At 37.6% G+C, this 22,310-nt stretch overlaps 1 protein-coding gene and 1 pseudogene across 2 annotated transcripts in view; both read right to left on the reverse strand.

The window, feature by feature from the left end:
• The window catches only part of Sema3e (semaphorin 3E), a 243,072-nt gene that overhangs the window by 66,218 nt on the left and 154,544 nt on the right, over positions 1–22,310 (reverse strand). The window lies entirely within an intron of this gene.
• On the reverse strand, positions 9,870–10,983 carry LOC105944307 (annotated as a pseudogene).

Raw genomic sequence — 22,310 nt, forward strand, 5'->3', positions numbered from 1 at the left:
ACAGATGAGGAAGTATACCTGTGTTGCTCAAACTTATTCTTGTGCAAATATTATTCCAAAATTACATTTTGATTTTAAAGCGATTAAGTAATACCTTCTGATTTGAGGATTCTCAGGCCACAGTTAAATTATATACCTGAAATGGGAAACTGTAACTGAACTGTTTTTGAATGTCAGTGTATTTCCTTCTTTTGACATTGCTGCCAAATCCTCATTGTACCAAACCACAAAAATTAGATTGTAGTCCAGAGGAAATGCAGCATAATATTACCCCAAAGTACCTCATATTCCTCTTATGATTATCCTGGTAGGTCATGTCTCTGTCTACATCATTATATAAAGTGAAGTAATGTGAGTAATTGATATCATGGGAGAAGACACGACTGAGATGATGAAAGTAATGGTGCTGCTGCTGCTGCTGCTGATGATGATGACAGGTGACAGATACATATCTGTCATTTACCAAGTGTTATTTTAGGTACCTAACTTAAATTTAGTCAATCTTCACAGAAGCACTACAGGTGACATTGTATCAGACAATTTGTTTTATTGAGGAGGACACTGAGGCACAAAGAAGTAAACTGCCCCACCTCTATGGTCAGTTATGTGAAGAACACTAAATAACTATAAGAGTTCTCCCAAGGATTCCTAATGGGGAATATAGATAGTGAATATCTATCTACGCATCACCCATCTGTCTGTCCGTCCGTCTGTCCGTCCATCCATCCATCCATCCATCCATCCATCCATCCATCCATCCATCCATCCATCCATCTATCTATTCATATTCATGTAGTGGCCAACACTAAGAAACACCACAGCCCTCAGCAGGAGTGAAAGGTGTATTCCATAAGGAATCTCACCAGGAGCAAAGCCAGCTCTTTTCAGTGTCATATACTGATAATGTTTGTCATGATTTCTTGACAGATTAGGGGTTAATCCACAGAAACATATTTCCCTTTCACATAATGTAATCTCAGTAGTGATATACTGTCACCCTTGTCATTTTTAGTTGGGAAGAATCAAGTTATAAGTTGTGCTTGCCTGATGAGAGTGAATTCCAAATTGACTTAGTCCTGTATTTCCAAAAGCTGCATTTGGTACATGTTCCACAATGGGTGATTTGATAAGCGAACTGTGACCTGTCCATGATACAGTGCATCAATTCCTAACAGCTTTAAAAACTACTGATATAGCTAACTACTGGATATATCATAGAGGCTCATGGTAAATGATAAAAATCAGTATGGAGGTTTTCTTATCATATAACTCAATATAAAAAACAATCTCAAAATCACAAAAGTGAGTGGTAGCCAGGCCCTAAGTGACAGTTAGGAAATGGTGCTGTTTCCCCAAATATATGATGGGTAAAATTTATAGGATAACTTTTGAATAAATAATTACACTTGATATAAATTAAACAATAATAATGAGACTGTTAATAAGCAAATAAAATGTTCTTACATTTATATTCCTAGTAGGAAATAAGCATGAAGAGTTCCTAACTCAAGACATCTACACCTGTCTCAGTGTGCTTTTGATGTGTTTGCTGATTGTAGTAAGATATGAACATACTGCTTTTGTAAATTTTTCTTGATACACTTCCCATTTATTAAGTTTTTGGTATATTTTAATGTTTTATACATACTTTTAAAAGTTTAGCATATTAATATTTATGATTTATTGTAGCTGGGTTTCTAATCTGAGTTATGTTTTAATCTATTTATGATGAGTCATGAAATATCATTTTTAATTACCCAGTTAATCCCAGTATATAAAGTTTCCTTTCGCTTTTTTGTTTTAACTGACATTTATCTCTCTGTGTTCACTCTTTCATCAAATTTGGAATTTAGCATGTTCAGGGAAGCTTGTTTTTCAAAGGATAGAGACAGAGCATGTTTATTTTGGAAAATTATAAAACCCAAAAAAGGTCTAGTCTAGAATGAGGTGAAAGCAGACTTGACATGGATGAACCTGGACAATGTGCTAATTTGCAAGAAAGATCAGGTATAGAGTTACAGACAGGAAGCAGAAGACAATGCAAAGAAAGCAGGAGTGGTGAATGTGTGGGTATGAGAGAATGCAGAAATCAGAGGGAGTTACAGATGCACAAAACTGTCATGAGCACACACCCATAGCTGGCACAGCTGGATGATGTGGTCAAGTTGGCTAAAGTAACTGAGATAAAATACATCTAATACAATGAGCATACAACAACAAAGAAACATGCAGGTACTACCCACTTTCTTGAAGAGACAGGGAATGAGGAGGATGCACCTTTGTGCATAGAACATGGAATGAAGTGGAGAAAGGAGTAAATTAGGAAAATAAATAAAACAAGAAATAGAAGAAAAGGACTAGACTTATGTTCATGAATAAAAAGCCAAACATTTAGGACACTGAAGAGTATACTGGAGGCCTATTTCTGAGGAGAAATAAGTACAAAGGTGAAGGTATCACAAAAGTGAAGTGTGGTCATTGGATAACTGGCATAAAGCACAGCTGAGTCCTAGGAAGATAAGCCAATGCTGCTTTCTCTCACTCAAACAAAGCCTTGTTTACCTCAGCTAAGTGAACCTTGCCTTACATATGCAACCTGACAGATAACTGAAAACTCATCCTGACTGAGGGTACAGAAAGATATCGGGAAAGAAAGTAGTTTGCTCGAGAGGTATACAAAAGGTAAAATTTTATAATGACTTATAAATAAGAAGAGGGAACAAAGAGCAATTAGTTCAGAGAGTTGGAAATATCATCACACATATGTATGCATTTATGAACTTGTATGCATGTGATTTTTATATTTTTTTAAATAAATATAGGTTCAAAAATGGAAAGAAAATGCAAGAGTATTTACATTTTTGATCATACCTCTTAAATTTTAAAAGTAAACATGTGAGTCCATTCAATAACACTATGGATTTATATCAAGAAGTTATAGAAAATAGAGTATATATTACTTGGCCAAACAAAGCAATGGACTTTATATTATGTTTATTATTTTTGTAGGTGAATGTGTAATTTGTGTGTGTGCATGCAGATGTGTGTGCGCACATTTGTGTATGTGCATGCACAAAATTTGATGTCAGACGCCTTCCCCATTCACTCTCCACTTTACTTTAATTAATGAATTTGAAAGCACAAAAAGAGAGATTGAGAGAGAGAGACAGAGAGAAAGAAAAGGGACACAACAGCTTCTAGCCTGTGTGCCACTTTGTGCATCTGGCTTTACGTGGGTACTAGGGATTAATACCTGTATCGTTAGGCTTTGCATGCAAATGCCTTAACCATGGAGCCATCTCTCCAGGTCTCCACGTTGTTTATTAATACAAGCCTTCTCATTGAACTTGAATCTTACTGATTTGCTAGAGTAGCTAGCCAGTAAAGCTCAGGAATCCTTCCCAGTGTTGAAATTACGGGGACATGCTACTGCCCTCCATTTATGTCAGTGCTGGCAATCTAAGGACAGTCTTCATGCTTGCATGGCAAGTACTTTACTGACTGCACCATCTCCTTCCCCAGCCATTATTTTTAATGAATGATTTTCATGACTACTACCATGATTGTGTTGGGACATGGAGGCAGAGAAAGAAATGACAATCTCTTACATAGAGATACTCTTGTATTTATAATAATTATAATAATAATAAATGATTTAGGTTTGACTTAACTAAAAGTAAAACCCAAAGGAAACTAATTAACTTCACCAATAAAGGTCAACATAAACATCTTGGTGGATATGATGTATAATCTCAGTGTAATCTTATAGGATGAGCCAGAGTTTTCCAGAGAATCCAGATATGTGACTCCCAAGTGAAAGGATCACAAAGAGCAAAGAGTGGACAGGTGAAAAAGCTAATGTCTTTGAGGTATAACACAAGCCTTGCCATGTATCATAGGTCTCTCTCTGTCTGTCTTTCTCTCTCTTTTAAGATGTAGCACAGTATGAAGGTGGAATCAAATCTTCTGCCATGGTGACTTTCTGTCTTTTTTCTATGTGAATGATAGAAGTTGTATTATCAAAAGAGCTGTTACATGACAGATTCTCAAGGAAATTATTATCGTGGCCTGAGCCATAGAAAATATTGATATGGACTTATGGTTAGAGATCAAGAATGGTGATAAAATATGGGCCTCAGAAGCAGATAATATAAAAATCCTCTCCTGGAGGTATACATATACCTCTTATGATTTTAAAGCCAATATTATCCAAACTGAAAGAGCTGAGCTGCTAATTTTGACATTATGGGAAATTTATATCAAAATCATATGCTAAAAATCCTAAAGCCCATTTTTAATTTTCTTTGGTGCAAAATACATGTGTATGACTAATTTAGTCTGCAAATTTAAAAATGATATAAATATGTTTTCAATTAAATTACATAGAGAAAATAGACTCCATACTTATAAAATATGACAACAATCTACATTCAAAAACATTTGCCTTCAAGTACAGTCAGATTTTTCCATGTTTGGGCATTCAAATTCTAGAAATGGCCTATTTTATATCCTTCAATCTTTATGGTACTACTTTCCAGGAAGTACAGTTTCTCTTTTAAGAACAATGTGCAGAAAAAAAGAAATGTTATGTCCAATCTTCATCCTTTGTCTTGTCTTTCCTCAAAAGATCTAAAATCATTAATAATAAGGGAGAATGGAATTTCAAAGGGGAAAGTGGAGGGAAGGAGGGTATTACCATGGGATATTTTGTATAATCATGGAAAATGTTAATAAAAATTGAGAAAAAAAATCTAAAAACATGCAAAGAATTGTATAAAATGGGTAACCTGCCCTTGGTGGCCAACATTCCCAGGTATGGGTGTCTTTAGGACTCTACTTCACTTGAGTGAGGTTGAACCTGTGAAGTTGTTAGAAATTTCTAAATAGGTCACACTCTTTTGTGGCAGAGGTGGTGAGGTAGTCATTTCCATGACAAGTCACAAGGTCAGTATCCTGCTGACCTTGGAGAAGAGTGCCATTGCACTTTCATGGGGTCTGCCCACAGAGGAAATGCAATGAGCTCTTAGATCTAAGAGCAGGCCCTGGCTGACAGCCATCAATAAAAGGGAGAGTTTGGTACTAGATGAAAGGAAACAAACTCTGCCAGTATTGATATAAAAATATGACCCATGAGTTCCAGAAAGATCTTAACCTAAGCAATATCTTCAGCTCAGCACAGGGGACTTTGACCAGTGGAACAGACTAAACAGAACCTGGACTCCTGTCCAACAAAAACTACATGATGACAAATATGTGATGTTTTAAGTGGCTTGATTTCTGGACATGTTTATGCAACACAGAAGGTTAATACAAGTAGTAATATACTAATGTGATTGTGCTAAAGTCACTCTTTTCTAATAGAAAATGGTTGTCAAAAAACAAAAGCACTTTTAATTTTTCAAGCATTTGCAATCTTTTGCCATTATATACAAAATTAAGTTCTATATCAGAACCTCTGCAGAACCTCTGCTTTATGTTATGTGAACCTCTACATTTACTACAGTATTTCCACTTGCTTTGAGGCATAAATTAAATCAGAGGTAGACATAGATTTGTAATTTGCAGAATATTTTTAATTTGTATGACATTTTATTTTAAAAATGGTTTCATACTTTTAGAAATTGACAACAAAGGCATGCATTCCACAACCTCCCCTAAAAAGAAAAGAATATCTTATTGTTTAAGTTTTTAGTTCATCATATATTCTAGAATTAATCCTTAGTGAGATGTATAGCTACTAATGGTTTCTCCTAAATGTCTCTGAGACTTGTCTAGAGTATGGACTATGGGCCTGTGACACATCCAACACTGCAACTACTCTGTTCTGTCTCCACAGTCTTTGTTTTCTCTACCCACTCTCCATTCATTCCCTTCTAACCTCCGTGGACATTCTTTCTTTGCTAGCCTCCAAATACTGTTGTTTCTGCAATTTTTCATTTAGATATTTTCTGTTTTGATTCAAATTCTCATAGGCAATGAATTATATCTGAAGACTTTGGTATAGATGGATGAAACCGTGAAAGATGATCAAATCTAAACTCCCTGATAGATCTGGTTACTCTGCTCAAAAAAATAGCCTTTTATACATAATTATCAAGATTTGTTTAATAAATTTCTTATGGTTCCCCTTCTACACTTAATCACTTAATCCTACATATCCTTCTTATCTCCAAGAAGGTAGTTTTATTCTCTTTTTTGATAAACAATGTAAATCCCATATTTTCCATACTAATAAAAAATATTCTTTCAATACTCATACCATCAAATATGCTTTCCTTAACTATTTTATCAATATCACTGCTATTTTGTTGATTAAAAGGACAATATTGTTGTCATGTTTTTGTTACTATTTGTTGCAGTCCAGTTCGCAATGCTGGCAGAAATCACCTGACCAAAGGCAGTTTTGGGGGAAAAGGGGCTTATTTTGGCTTATAGACTTGAGGGGATGCTTCATGATGGCAGAGGAAAATAATGGCAAGAGCAGAAGGTGAACATCACCCCCGGCCAACATGAGGTGGACAATAGCTATAGGAGAATGTGCCAAACACTGGCAAGGAGAAACTGGCTACAGTATCCATAAGCGTGTCTCCAACAATACACTGTTTCCAAGAGGCTTTAATTCCTAATTGTCATCAACTGGGGAGCCTAGCATTCAGCATACATAAGTTTATGGAGGACACCTGAATCAAACCACCATACTATTTACCCTAATACCTCTCTCACTCAAAACATCCCTGTTTATATAATGATACTAACCCAACTATATTCAATCTCTGCTCATCTGTTTACATGGACGTTCCCCAGACATTCTCCTACCATCTAACTAATGGCATGCTACATATCATGTTAAGAAAGTAAGAACAAAGGAAAGTGAGAGAAGGAATAAGACAGAGGAGAGGATTCAGTGATAACTAAAATACCTCCTTTTAGAATTTAATAATTCAATGAACACTAATATCTTGAGTCTTGATTCTAGACTCAATCTTTCACATAATTGTAAGTGTAAATGAAAAGTCAAAACAGAGGGGGCAGAAAGAATGTCAGAGTCACATGTTGGGTCATGATATACAGAGACATTTATCATACCAATAACTGGGGGCTAACTCCACAATGCACGACCCATTTTCATTAACAAGGAGGGTCTAATGGGAGGGGGTAGATCACAGATCAGCCTAAATAATGGTACCAAACTGCCTGTATTTACTGAAAAGAAAACTAATAAATTAAATTAAAAAAAAAAGAAGTACCTACTTCACCTACTAAGAACTCAATTTGACTCCAAGTACCTGTAATCAAATTGTCCAATAAACTTGTATTGGCTCTACTAGTAAAAATAAAAGATTTGTAGCTAAGGAAAAAAAAAAAAAAAAGAAAAGTCAAAACAGAAACAATGAGTATTTGTGTGGTCTGAAAAAAAAAAAAACTTCTTACATTGTTCCCTCTTCCCAATAAAGACTATATTTCTTTCAAATTAGCAAGTAGTAAAATTGGAATTGTTTTTATTCCCTTGAATTTTCAGCATCTGAAAATAACTCCATGTTGCATGAACTCTTCTACTGAGAAGCCTCTAAGTCTCACACTTCCTCTTTTTTGTTTTGCAACAACACTGCTAAATACTCATCTCTCAAGAAGGCTCTTAAAATACCCCTCCCTATTGTCCTCTGTATTTATTCTTTACCTGCTGAAATTAATCCTAAGCATTAATAGTGTCAGGTCAATCAAGTACTATGGTCAACACCTCACATTCCCCACGCTCTCTTTAGAAAGAGCTTTCAAATACCACTGTCTAGTATTAACATCCTCCACTAACACTCCACCTTTATTTCCTGCTGTTCTTAACCAGCTAGAGAGATATCTGCAAACCCATTCCCATACCTGCCTGGATAAGAGATGTTTTATGAGTATTTCCTTGCTTATAATGATGTGCAACTTTTCATTACCTTGAATACTTACATCATGACTACAAATGGTGGTTGTTTTTTGTTTCTTTGTTTGTTTGTTTGTTTTACAGTTTAGCTCAATTTTAATGAAATCTCCCCCAAGCATTTTGACCAGGTACCCAGGTTTAAATTATGAACATTGACAGTGTCCAGTGAATAATCACACTTGTTATTTAAGGACTTAAGCATTTTCTATAGCCTATTTTCTACACTGCTTTTTCACATATGCTCATTAACAATGGAATGTTGTCTGCTACATTTATTGGTGAGTGTTTTCTGGAAAAACTGCAGTATTATGTGAAGACTGAGTTCCATGCTGGCATTGCATGCATCCAAATATTAATGCTGCACAGAGGCACAGAATTAGAGCAACAGAGAGCATAGTCAAACACTAGCACGCCCCATCCCCTTTTTATTGCTTATTTTACTCAGTACTTTAAAAACCAAGTAAAAGTTTGTATTCAAACGTTCAACTGCCAAAGAAAGAGTAACAGTAGGGCACACACTCAGGGCTTGAATGAAATTGTTAAAACACTAGACTGGCGCAAGACAGTAGACATTGCTTTTCATATATATAAAACCTCATTTCTAAAACCTTCTCAACCAGGGTTTTCCAAACAAAGTGTACTCACACCAACATGGTTTATGTTGAAATATATACATAGAATACCATGTTCTTTGGGAATTCATGATTATCCAAATTTAATTTCAGATCTTTGGGAAGTGTGAAGCTTGTACTTAGGAACTGTGCTATGTTTCTGCTGCATTATTTTAGACAATGATATCTAAACTAGCCTTGGTTTCATTCATCTAAATATGTATAGGGCACAAACAGGGAAGCATGCCAGCCAGTTAAGGGTTCAATGAGTGATTTTTATTCTTTTCTTCTAAAAACTTGGGAAAAGCTAAACCAAGGAAAGTGACTCAGGATTTGTGAACCTCTGGGTTTTAAGATGAATTAACAACAAAATCAGGTACCTACTAGTTTGCTTACACACAGCAGACTTAGGGGTCCTGCATCAAGGTTAAAAGTGGGAATGGAAAACATCACTACCCCTTTCCAGAATTTAAAGAGGGCAGCTCATGCTTTACATCCAAAAACCATGGCAGCACTTTATGTGACCAATGTGAATGTAGAATGGAGATGTTATAACAGCTAGGACTCAGTAAATCTACACACTAAAATCATGATTACATTTTGAAAGAAAATGCACAAAAACCAAATAGAAATTTTGAGATTTTTCATTTGAAGGTAATCTTAATGCTATTAAGTTCACAAATATGCTAATTTATTAAATACCCAATCCTAAATATTCTAAAACACACATTACAAACATACAGGTATCTACTCTCTCCACATGTCAGTGCCCATTCATAGCATGGTTTGGAAGTACGGAGAATAAATTCCCCCTTAAACTGCAAGTCAGTAGGTGTTTCCTTACAGTTAACTTTAGCAAAATTCATACAACATAGGAATTAACAATGATCTTCTTTACTCGTTAACTCACAAGGAAACACCTTCAAAACTGCATTTTGTTAAGTTTCTGTACTAAAATGTAGAAAAACTGAACTACACAAATATTGAAAAGTTAAAAATTCCTTAATTTTTTATTCCTGGTACCACTACCACAATTTACAGGGCAATATACCTGATATATTGAAAGAAAAAGAAAGACAAAGCTACAACAGATGAAAGACCTCAGGAATGTACATCTAATTGACACTACATTGCATTTTATCAATAGCTGGACTTTTTGCAAACTGTGGCTATGACAGTCCTGAACAAGAAGAGTTTCCTGTTTAAGCTGCAGTAACTTTTCTGACTATAGATCATCACTCCTTCTGTGGCAGGTTTTTAAAGTTCCTCTAATGCATTTGGGATGACTGTCTCAAAGTAACCTGAAGCTTTCCTGACAACTCCTCACTGTCTCTCCTGCTAAGAACTGTAGCTCTTTTCTGCTGTTTTTAAAACCTTCTGCTACCATATCCACCACTTCCACCACCAGTTCCATAACCACCACCATAGGGACTGCCAGAGCTTCTCCCACCAAAACTGCTCCCCTTCATGGGTCCATAATTTGACTGCTGTTGTCCACTATAATTTCCGAAATCATTGTACTTCCCACCTCCCCCATAGTTACCACCACCAAAATTTCCTCCTTCATTGTAACCATCCTATCCTCCTGTTCCACCACCATATCCACCACCTTGGTTTCCATTTCCTGGTCCACCACCACCATAGCCTCCTCTATTACTATAACCAGGACCGTCATCACCATAGTTATCACCATCACCTCCAAATCAATTATAACCACCATCACCTCCACCATAACTCCCTCTGCTGCCACCACCTCCACCACCATAGCCACCTCCACCACCTCCAAAGTTTACACCACGACCCATAAAGTTTCTAGATCCACCTCCACGACCTCTCTGTGACCCAGCCGACTGCATCTCTTGCTTAGAAAGGGCCTTTTTCACTTCACAATTATGCCCATTAATAGTGTGATATTTCTGAACAACAATTTTATCAACTGTATCATGATTATCAAAAGTTACAAAAGCAAATCCTCTTTTTTCCACTCTGCCTGCCTTCCATCACTTCTATGGTTTCAATTTTGCCATACTTTTCAAAGTATTCTCTCAGATTATACTCTTCTGTATCTTCTTTAATACCACCAACAAAAATTTTCTTCACTGTCAAATGGGCACCAGGTTTTACAGAATCCTCTCTAGAAACAGCTCTTTGGTTCCACTACACGCCCGTCAACCTTGTGTGGCCGAGCACACATTGCCGCATCCACCTCTTCAACACATGAGTCAGTCACAAAGCCAAAGCCTCTGGAACGCTTTGTTTGGGGGTCCCTCATGACCACACAGTCTGTGAGTGTTCCCCCTTTCTCAAAATAGTCTCTCAAACTCATCTGTAGTTTCAAAGCTCAGACCACCAATAAACAGCTTCCTCAACTGCTCTGGTTCTTTTGGGTCACAGCCCTGCTCCTCCGAGCGGCCACAGCGACACGGGCGGCGGTTTTACCTCCATTTTGAGACGGGACTCACCTCTTCCAACTCGAGTTCAACATGGGACCAACAGGAAGAGGCCCAAGTGGTGTTTTGAGAATTAATCATGTAGCACTTATGATCACATGGCCAGAAGATTTTTAAAATTTTTTTGTTTATTTTTACTTATTGATTTAAGAGTGACAGACAGAGAGGGAGAGGGAGAAAGAGAGAGGGAGAAAGAGACAGGGAGAATGGGCGCGCCAGGGCTTCCAGCCTCTGCAAACGAACTCCAGATGCATGCGCCCCCTTGTGCATCTGGCTAACGTGGGACCTGGGGAATTGAGCCTTGAACCGGGGTCCTTAGGCTTCACAGACAAGCACTTAACCATTAAGCCATCTCTCCAGCCCGGCCAGAAGTTTTTACAACACACAGAGTTTTTGTCAAAATTTCATTTCATGGGGAAGGAGAGATGGATCAATGAATATAATATTTAGATAATTATGTGTGATATTACCTCAGTCCTTTAATATTAAATTATATTCACTGAGATACATGACTCAAATATCTCATTTGCAATGAATGCTTAGATAATTGGACACCAAAAATTCAGTACCATGCATATTAATTAAATTGCATAATGTTTCTGCTGTGCTCATGAAAGTTCATCTTGGATTGTACTAAGCCTCCTACAGTGAAGGATCTAAGGGAAAATACTTTTAATCAACTATTCCAATGTACTGGACAGTAACAGAAAACAGGATAAAGAGTTTTTCACTTGAGAACCACCTATTTCTCTTCATAACAGAAATGGCTAGAACTCAAGTAGAAAGTTAGAGAAAACCGGATTGGAAATTCACAAATCCAAGGCAAAAACTATCAATGATCAGCTATCAATGAAGGCAGCTTTCTATAACGTGAAGATGCAACTTAAGCACTGTGTAAAAATCACCTTCCAAATTCTTGACTATACTGCATTGCCTAAGCAAGCATATCCCAACTCTGAGCCATGTATGGCTAGGAAGTGAAAAATGTTGACTGCTATAATTTTTTGAGTCCAGGCATGTCATGAATTCGTTATCTTTAGGGCTGGCTCAAGCAAGGTAAGATGAAAGACAGAGAACAATTCAAAGACAATATTATGAGAAGAGTCATGTTGTTAATTAAAAGGGTATTTAACAGTGTTGCTGTAAATGTAAAGGAAATGAAATGTGGAAATAAAATGAGAAGCTTCTCAGCTCTCATCCTTTTAAAACAAAATTAAACATCTCAAAAATATAATTGATTCCAGAATATTGAAAATGCATAGTGTGTACTGTAAAATATGCAATACAAATCAGTATAAATACAAAGAGACGAACAAAAATCCACAGTGACGGCTGGAGGAATGGCTTTGTCATGAAGGCACTTGTTTGTAAAGCCAAAAATCCCAGGTTTGATTCCCCAGGATACACATAGCAAGATGCACAAGATGGTATAAGTATTTGGAGTTCATTTGCAGCAGCTGGAGGCACTTGTGTGTCCATTCTCTGTCTCTCCCTGCCTGTCTCACTCAAATAAATAAACAAAACTTTTTAGAAAATGAAGTAGGGCTGGAGAGATGGCTTAGCAATTAAGCGGCTGCCTGTGAAGCCTAAGGAACCCGGTTTGAGGCTCAATTTCCCAGGACCCACATTAGCCGGATGCACAAGGGGGCACTCGCGTCTGGAGTTCGTTTGCAGTGGCTGGAAGCCCTGGCACACCCATTCTCTCTCTCTCTCTCTCTCTCTGCCTCTTTCTCTCTCTGTCTGTCACTCTCAAATAAATAAAATAAACAAAACAATTTAAAAAAAAAAAGAAAAATCCACAGTGAAAAGGAAAAGCCACTAAGTCAACTGACCTAAAGGTGATTGGAAGCAAGGACATCATCAGCATATATGGATTGTAGAACAGAGATTGATGACCTATAATGAGGACATATGAGGACAATGAATCTAGAAATATAAACTATAAGGAAGGAACATTTTAGATGTAAAATGTACAATGTTTGTATACAGCATTAATGGGGTGAGCTTAACAGCATACTAGAGATATCCAAACATTAGTATATTTGAAAATAAGATATACAATTTGAAACTCAAAGGAAAAAAAGATTAAATAAAAGGGAACTGAGAAATAGTGACCTGTGGGACAATATTTATAAGATATGTGTGTGTGTGTATTCATTCTTCTTATATATATTACAATATCTGGAAGGAATGGCTGACATTTTGTAAAAAAAAAAATACTAAGATCTATAAGAATATGAATATTCTGAGAAATATAGAAAATTCTTGCCTTACTATCCTTGCAGAAAAATTCACTCAAAGCTGATAAATAATTTGAAAGGTAAACAAGGTAATATCCATATGAATGGAACATGTATGTAACACTGGGAAGAGGTTACAAGGCACTTTTTAAAATTTATTTTATTTTATTTCTCTGAGGTACAGTCTCACTCTGGGTCAGACTGCACTGGAATTTACTATGTAGTCTCAGGATGGCCCAGAACTCATGGTAGTCCCCTACATCTACCTCCAGAGTGCTGATATTAAAGGCATGGACCACCACACCCAGCTTGCAAGGCATTTTAAAATGCTAAAAGGATTTAAAATATATTGATCCAAAACTCTATGCCCAGAGGGGAAAATATTAAGTAATACAGGTAAAATAAAGGTAATTTCACATGAATGAAAACTGAGAGAATGCACTGCTAGCAGATCTGCACGCCATGTATATTAATAGGCATAAACAAACCCATTCATATTTTTACTATTCATGGATTTATTCAGATCTTCCATTGTGCTGATTGCCTTCTACATCTCTGTCTAAAGTTTACAGACTAAATCATTGGTATCTTTTCTTTAAAATGAGTCAGTCCCCTCCTCCCACCTTACTACTCTGGGTTGCCCATGCAGACAGTGTCTTGGCAGGTGCTGTGGTCTGCTGTGAGTAGGCCAGACCCCTCTTATCAGGCTCATCCCACCTCCCAGGTCTGGGTTCCCTGCACAGGTCTGTGTGCTGGAGTACTATGCACAAAGTAGACCAGATCCCTACTCCTTTGCTCTTCCAAGTACCCTGGCAAGTTGCCTGGGGTCCTGGCAACTTCCAACGTGCTTTGCTTGGGGAGGCCTAGTCCCTGTATGAGCTATGGTTGAACCTAGAACAGATCATTCCCACAGAGCTTACACAATCACAAAAAAGAAAGAAAGAAAGTAAAAGAAATCGCCACATAGTCTCACTCATCTACAGCACCAAACCTGAATCTGCCAAAGATGCCTTACCTACCCAGAAAGCATCTCATGGACTAGATACCAGGATGGATAGGGAGGAAGGGGAGGGCAACAAAGGGGTGGAAAACACTAATCTACACCCAAACAGCAATGGTACCATATAATTCTACTTCCTAAAAGGCAGACCAAATGCCTGACCCTTCACCAGGCCCTTACAGGAAACACCTGAACCACAAGATACTGGACAGGGTAGGATCAAGTCTAGCCTAAATCATCTACATCTTCCCTCCCTCTCTCTCCCTCTCTCTCTCTCATCTCTCTAACTCTTGTATATTAGTTATCTTTTTCCTCATTTTCTTAGTGGGGACTGACCTGTAACTCCCACTACCAGCATGGGGCTATCATCCATAATGAGCTTTTGATTAGAGAAACCTACAAGATTTCCTAAAAGAATAACAGATTTTTGTCAGAGTACTTGATGACCCACCAAAGGTTAGTGGTGAGACCCTATTGCTGAAGACACCATGTGCAGCTGAGATGTAAAATGGCACGGCATGGCTGGAAGCCAGGAGAGAGTCAGTCCCCAGACAGTCAGCGTGTCTAGTGCCAGAAGGTGATACATGGGTGACTGGGGGAATTGACCAATATCTGTCCAAGCAACTCATGGTCTAACCTACTTAATAGCAAATAACCTGTTGTGAAGCCCACACAATTGCAATAGTGGCATTCAGCCATGGTGGAGAACCAACTGCTCTTGCTTAGGCTAACTGATCCCCTCAGTGGTATGAGATCCATAGCTGGAGCTGGGAAACAAGTCAGAACCATATCCAAACATAAGCCCACTCTCCAATATCAAGCTACCATCAATCATGGCCTACAAGAGGGCCTACACCTATTAAATTCAATATAAAAAACAGTAAGGGTTATCTCATTTGCCCTGGTGTTAACTTACTCTCCATTGGAGAATCTGCTTCTCTTTTTCAGATAGATGCAGATCCTAAGGAGAGAGCCACCCCATCATACCTCAAAAGGGCCCCGGCTGAAACTAAGGAAAACTGGCGAAACAAGCAAGGGTGCTGTTTTCCTGATGAACCAGATAACAGCACAAGGGGGAAGGAGACCAACACAGAAAAAAATCAACTCCTACCAAATCAGAAAGCCAGAGCCTCAGAAGCCCCAAACACCTCATCACTGAAGCAGACAAAAATGAACCCAACATGGCTCAGGGAAATTTTGTGGAAGAGGGGACGGAAAGAATGTCAGAGCCACATGTTGGGTCATGGTATGCAGAGACCTTTATTGTACCAATAACTGTGGGCTACCCCACAATTCATGACACATATACCCAACAAGGAGGGGCCAATGGGGAGGGAGTAGGCCATGGATGAGCCAAATAATGTTACCAAACTGCCTGTAGTTGATGAATACAAAACGAATAAAAATAAAAATAAAATAAATAAAATGTTAGAAACCTCCAAAGAGATAAACTGAAGGTAAATCAAGAAATGGAAGACCTCAACAATTGGTTGATTAAGCTTAATGAAGACTTGATCAAATGCAAGAATGAGCTACAGGAAACATCATGAAAATCAGAACTCTAATTGAAATCATACCTCAAAAAAGAGATGGACATGATGCATAATAATACAACAGAAAACAAAAATCAAATAGAAATTTAAAAATTCTCTCTAGGATGCCACACCAACAGTTACTCATGTGGAGACAGAACCTCTAACCTGGAAGACAAGACAGAAGAATCTGATTAAGAGGCCAATAATTTTGCTAAGTTAAATAAAAAAAAATCAAGTGAACAGAATATGAAGGAATTGGAGGACAACGTAAAATGACCCAACATCCTGATCATGAGCATACCAGCTGGGAAGACAATACAGACCAGAGTATAGAGAAAATACTCAACAAAATTATAAAAGAAAAATTTCTGAATCTTGCAAAAGAGAAGCCCATCCAGATATAAGAAGTCCACAGTACACCAAACAGGCAGGACCAAAAAGAAACTCTCCAAGACACAGCAAGTTAAACCCCTTAACAATGAAAACAAAGAGTGAGTGTTAAAATCAGCAGAGAGAAGCAATTCACAACATACAACTTACATGGGCAATTAGAATAACATCATTTTCCCAATGGAAACCCTGAAAGCCAGAAGATTCTGGAATGGAACACTTCAGAGCCTGAAAAACTATGGCTTCCAACCCAAGCTACTTTACACAGGAACGTATCACTCATAGTAGATGGTGACAGAAAAACTTTTCACTTAAGGGAACACTCCAATCTCAACAGCTAACAAGAAGATGACAGTAACCAAAATAAACCAGGCTTAAAACAGTACATAACACAAGTGAGCACTAAACCCAATAAAACACTCATCCTGGCAGGAATTAATTCAAAACTCCTGGTAATAACCTTAAATATTAATGGTCTTAACTCACCTATCAAAAGATACAGGTTACCATGATGGATTACAAAACTGGACCCTTCTATCTGCTGTGTTCAAGAAACCCACATCACCACTAAAGATAGATACCTGTTCATCTTGAAAGGTTGGAAAATGATATTCCAAGCAAATGGAAGGAAAAAAAAACAAATAGGTGTTTCTACTTCAAACCAAAAGTAATCAAAAAGGACAAGCCAGGCGTGGTGGCTCATGCCTTTAATTCCAGCACTCGGGAGGCATAGGTAGGAGGATTGCCATGAGTTCGAGGCCACGCTGAGACTCCATAGTGAATTTCAGGTCAGCCTGGGCTAGAGTGAGACCCTACCTTGAAAAACAAAACAAAAACAAAAACAAAAAAAGGACAAAAAAAGACCACTTCTTACTTATCAAGGGAATTATACAACATGGGCACATCACAATAATATATATATATGCACCAAACACAGGTGCACCACATATAAAAAAAATCTACTTGACATAAAACAGAAATGAACACAAACACCATCATATTCAGAGACTTCAATACTCCACTGTCATCAATAGACAGATCATACAAGCAGAAAATCAACAGGGAAATAATAAAGTGCAACATCATACATCAACTAGACTTAACAGATATCTACAGAACTTTCCACCACAATTCTATATAATACACATTCTTCTCAGCAGCCCATGGAACATTCTTCAAAATTGATCATATATTAGTCCATAAAGTGGGCCTTCATAAATGCAGAAAAACTGAAGCAACATTCTGCAGCATGTCATGTCACAATACTCTAAAGCTAGAAATTAATAACAAGAGGCATATCAAGAACTCTACCAGCTCCTGGAGACTAAACAACACAACACACTTTTAAACAATGAATGTGTCATGGAAGAAATCAAAAAGAAATTGTAAAAGTCCTAGAATTGAATGATAATGAAAACACAACATGCCAAAACCTATGGGAAACAATGAAGGCAGTCATAAGGGGAAAATTCATAGCCCTAAAAAGCCTTCACTAAAGACAGATAGATTCCAAATTAATAACCTGACTGTCCACCTAAGGTGAAGCAACCTGGAAGAATAACCCAAAATGAATCCAACTCAAAGAGCTCTAGACAGTAAGAAATCATCAAGATTAGAGCAGAAATTAATGAATTGGAAACTAAGAAAACAATTAAAAACTTTTTTTTGAAATGAAGAGCTCATTCTTTGAAAAAATAAACAATATTGACAAACCCCTGCCCAAATTGATCAAGCAAAAAAAAAAAAAAAGTCTCACATTAACAATATTAGAAATGAAAAAGAAGAGATCATAATAGACAACAATTAAATTTGAAAAATAATCACGGCATACTTTCTAGACCTCTACTCCACAAAAATAATCTGGAAGAAGTGGATGAATTCCTAGACACTTACCACCTACCAAAACTAAACACAGAGCAAATTAATCCCCTATACAAACCTACCATATCAATGGAGATTGAAAATGTAATCAAAAACCTCCCAAAAAAGAAAAGTACAAGACCTGGTAGCTTCTCAGCCTAATTCCATCAAACCTTCATAGAAGAACTGAAACCATTTTTTCTCAAACTGTTCCATATAATTGGAATCCTCTCTGACTCCTTTAATGAAGCAAGCATCACCCTAATACCAAAATCAGACAGGGATGCAACAAAGAAAGAAAACTATAGGCCTATATCCCTAATGAACTTAGAAGCAAAGATCCTGAACAAAATCCTTGCAAACTGAATTCAACATCACATCAAAAGCATTAACCACCTTTATCAAGGAGGCTTCATCCCAGGCATGCAGGGATGGTTTATCGTATGGAAATCAGTCAACTTAATGCACCACATAAAGAAGCTGAACCATAAGAACCACATGATCATCTCAATTGATGCAGAGAAGCCAACTGATAAAATACAGCACCAATTCATGATCAAAACACTGGAAAGAAAAGGCATGGAGGCATGTTTGTATCTCAACACAATAAAGGTGATAGATAAAGCTCCTAAAGCCCAAATAATACTTAATGGGCAAAAACTCAAGGTATTTCTACTGAGATCAGGAACAAGACAGGGGTGCACAGTCTCACCACTGCTCTTCAACATAGTACTAGAAGTACTAGCCCAAGCAATAAGACAGGAGAAAGAAATAAAAGGGATTCAAATTGGAAAGGAAGAAATTGTTAGCCCTATTTGAAGATGACATGATCCTATAAATAAGTGACCTAGAAGTCTCCATCTCAAAACTTCTAAAGGTGGTAAATTTCTTCAACAAAGGATACAAAATCACTGCACAAAAATCAGTAGCTTTTCTATATACCACGGACAAATATACAGAGAAAGAAATCAGTGAGGCTGTCCCATTTTCAATAGCAAGAAAAAAATTAAATGCTTTGGAATAACACTAACCAAGGATGTGAAAGACCTATATAATGAAAACATAAAAACACGCAAGAAAATATAAGAGGAGGAATTGAAAAGATGGGAAGACCTCCCATTCTCCTGGATAGGTAGAATTAATATTCTGAAAATGGCAATTCCACCAAAGGCATTATACAGATTTAATGAAATATCAATAAAAACACCGGCATCATTCTTCACAGAGATTGAAAAATTAACTCAAAATTCACATGGAATGTTAGAAGACCAACATTTGTCCAAACAAATCAAAATCTAAGCAACTCAGTAGCAAACAACCTGACTTGATTCTCACACAAGTGCAATAGTGACACACAGCCATGGTGGGTAAATAACTGCTCTTGGATTGGCTCAGTGGAAAGGAACTCATATCTGGAAGTGGGAAACAAGTCAGAATCATATCCAGATAATGATTCTGCTTTCCACTGTCAAGCTCCAACTAATCTTTGGCTATACCCTTCAAATTCTTCCTAATTAACAATGGTTATCTCATTTAACTGGTGCTGACATAACTCTCCATTGGAGAATCTGTTACTCTTTTTTACATGGGAGCTGGACCTGAGAAGATAAACAAACCAGCTCACTCCTCCCCAACCACAGCTGGAACCACAGAGGAACTGGGGAAGTGAGCAAGAGAACTGCTTTCTTGGTGAATCTATATCAGCACAAGGGTGAAGGAAATAGATTCTGAGGACACTCAACACATACCAACCAAAAATCCAGAGGCTCCTAAGTTCCTATCACAAAAGTAGACTTAAAATGCTCCCAGTATGGCTCAGTGAATTTTGAGTAAGAGTGGGGTGGAAAGATTGTTAGAGCCACATGTTGGGACATTTTTCACAGAGAGAGTGCCACTCCCCCACCCCCATAATGCATGACCCACAATCCCCATTGGATTGACATGCATCCCCAATGACAAAGGCCTCTTCAGAAAAGGGGCAGAGAGGAGGAAAAGGATAGTAGCAACATGTGCTGTTCACATACTAAATATATGATTTCAAAAAAAAGTAAGCCAGTACCCTGAGATTTGCTTGTGTATGTTACTTAAATTTAATGTAAAATCAGGGCTAGCAATTTAATATTTAAAATATGTTAGTTAAAATCTTCCGCATAGACTTCCAGCCAAGATGTCGACTGCCTAGCTGTGCTGCAAATCCCGGGGAAAGATAGGCAAGATATTAAGATTTTTCTGGGTCTTCTTGTCAGTGGGAGGGCTGGGCGGGGGACAGGAAATCGCAGAACCACTCTCAGGTGGGTAGAACACCCATTCCACACACAAGATGCCGCTCCCCACTGCCGCGCTCCATCCCACCTCCCCCCCATCCTGCACCCTGCTGCTGCACCTCATCCCACGCACCACTGCCATGCCCCATCCCTTGCCCACAGAGAAGAAACAAATAACCAAACTCAAACGCCTATAAGAAGCAGATCACAATAACCAAACTCAGAGAAGGCACAAAAACATCAAAGCCCATGAAAACACCAACACACATCTACTATCACAAAGTGGCAGGGATCAAATCAAATCAAATCTCACAGTCATTGCCCTAAATATTAATGGCCTCAGCTCACTCTTAAACAATAAATGGATAGTGGATGAAATAAAAATGAAATTGCAAAATTCCTGGAATTGAATGACAAGGAGAACACATCATACCAAAACTTATGGGACACAATGAAGGTGGTCCTCAGGGGAAAATTCCACTCAATGCCTTCATAAAAAAGACAGAAAGATCCCAAATCAATAACCTAAACATCCACCTAAAGGCACTGGAAAAACAAGAAAAATCCAACCCAAAGAGCTCCAGAAGGAAGGAAATAATTAAAATCAGAGCAGAAATTAATGAATTGGAAACCAAGGAAACAATTAAGACAATTCACAAAACAAAGAGCTGGTTCTATAAAAAAATAAACAAGATTGACAAACCCCTGGCCAGTTTGAACAAGCAAAAAAAGGAGAAGCTTCAAATTAACAAAATTCAAACTGAAAAAGCAGAGATCACAATAAACATGAGTGAAATTGGGAGAATCATCAGGACTTATTTCAAAAACCTCTACTCCACAAAACTAGATAATGTGGAGGAGATGGACAAAAGCTGGACACATACCATCTATCAAAGCTAAACTCAGAGCAGATTAATCATCTCAATGAACCCATCACACTCATGGAGATTGAAAAAGTAATAAAGAGCCTCCCCTAAGAGAAGAGTCCAGGACCAGATGGCTACTCAGCTGAATTCTATCAAACCTTCAAGAAAGAAATCAAACCAATCTTCCTAAAAATGTGCCACACAATTGGAGAACAGGGAAAGCTCCCCAACTCCTTTTATGAAGCTAGTATCACCCTAATTCCAAAACCAGGCAGAAATGCCACAAGAAAAGAAAACTACCAGCCTATTTCCCTGATGAACTTAGATGTAAAGATCCTAAACATAATCCTTGCAAACTCAATTGAACAACACATCAAAAGCATTATCCACCTTGACCAAGTGGGATTCATCCCAGGAACACAAGGGTGGTTCAATGTCCGGAAATCTGTCAATGTAACACACCACATAAACAAGGTTAAACATAAAAACCACATAATCATTTCAATAGAAGCAGAAAATGCCTTTTACAAGATACAACATCACTTCATGATCAAAACATTGGAGAGAATTGGCATAGTTGGTACATATTTTAACATAATAAAGGCAATATACAAAACTCCGAAGGCCGAAATAATACTTAATGGAGAGAGACTGGAGGAATTCCCATTGAGATCAGGAACAAGACAGGGTTGTCCTCTCTCACCTCTGCTTTTGAATATAGTACTGGAAGTCCTAGCTCAAGCAATAAGACAGGAGAAGGAAATAAAAGTGATACTATTTGGAAAGGAAGAAGTTAAGTTAACTCTATTCACTGATGACATGATTGTACATGTAAGAGACCCGAGAGACTCCATCCCAAAACTCCTGAACCTGATTAACTCCTATAGCAAAGTAGCAGGACACAAAATCATGCACAAAAATCAGTAGCATTTTTATATGCAAATGACAAAGATACACAGAAAGAAATAAGGAACATCATCCCATTTTCAATAGTAATAAAATAATAAAATACCTTGGAATAACGTGAGCTAAGAAAGTGAGAGATCTATACAACGAAAACATAAAAACACTCAAAAAAGAAATTGAGGAGGACTTGAGAAAATGGAAAGACCTCCCATGCTCCTGGATAGGCAGAATTAACACTGTGATGATGACAATCCTACCAAA

Source organism: Jaculus jaculus, chromosome 10 (genome assembly GCF_020740685.1).
Source record: "Jaculus jaculus isolate mJacJac1 chromosome 10, mJacJac1.mat.Y.cur, whole genome shotgun sequence".
Taxonomy (NCBI): Eukaryota; Metazoa; Chordata; class Mammalia; order Rodentia; family Dipodidae; genus Jaculus; species Jaculus jaculus.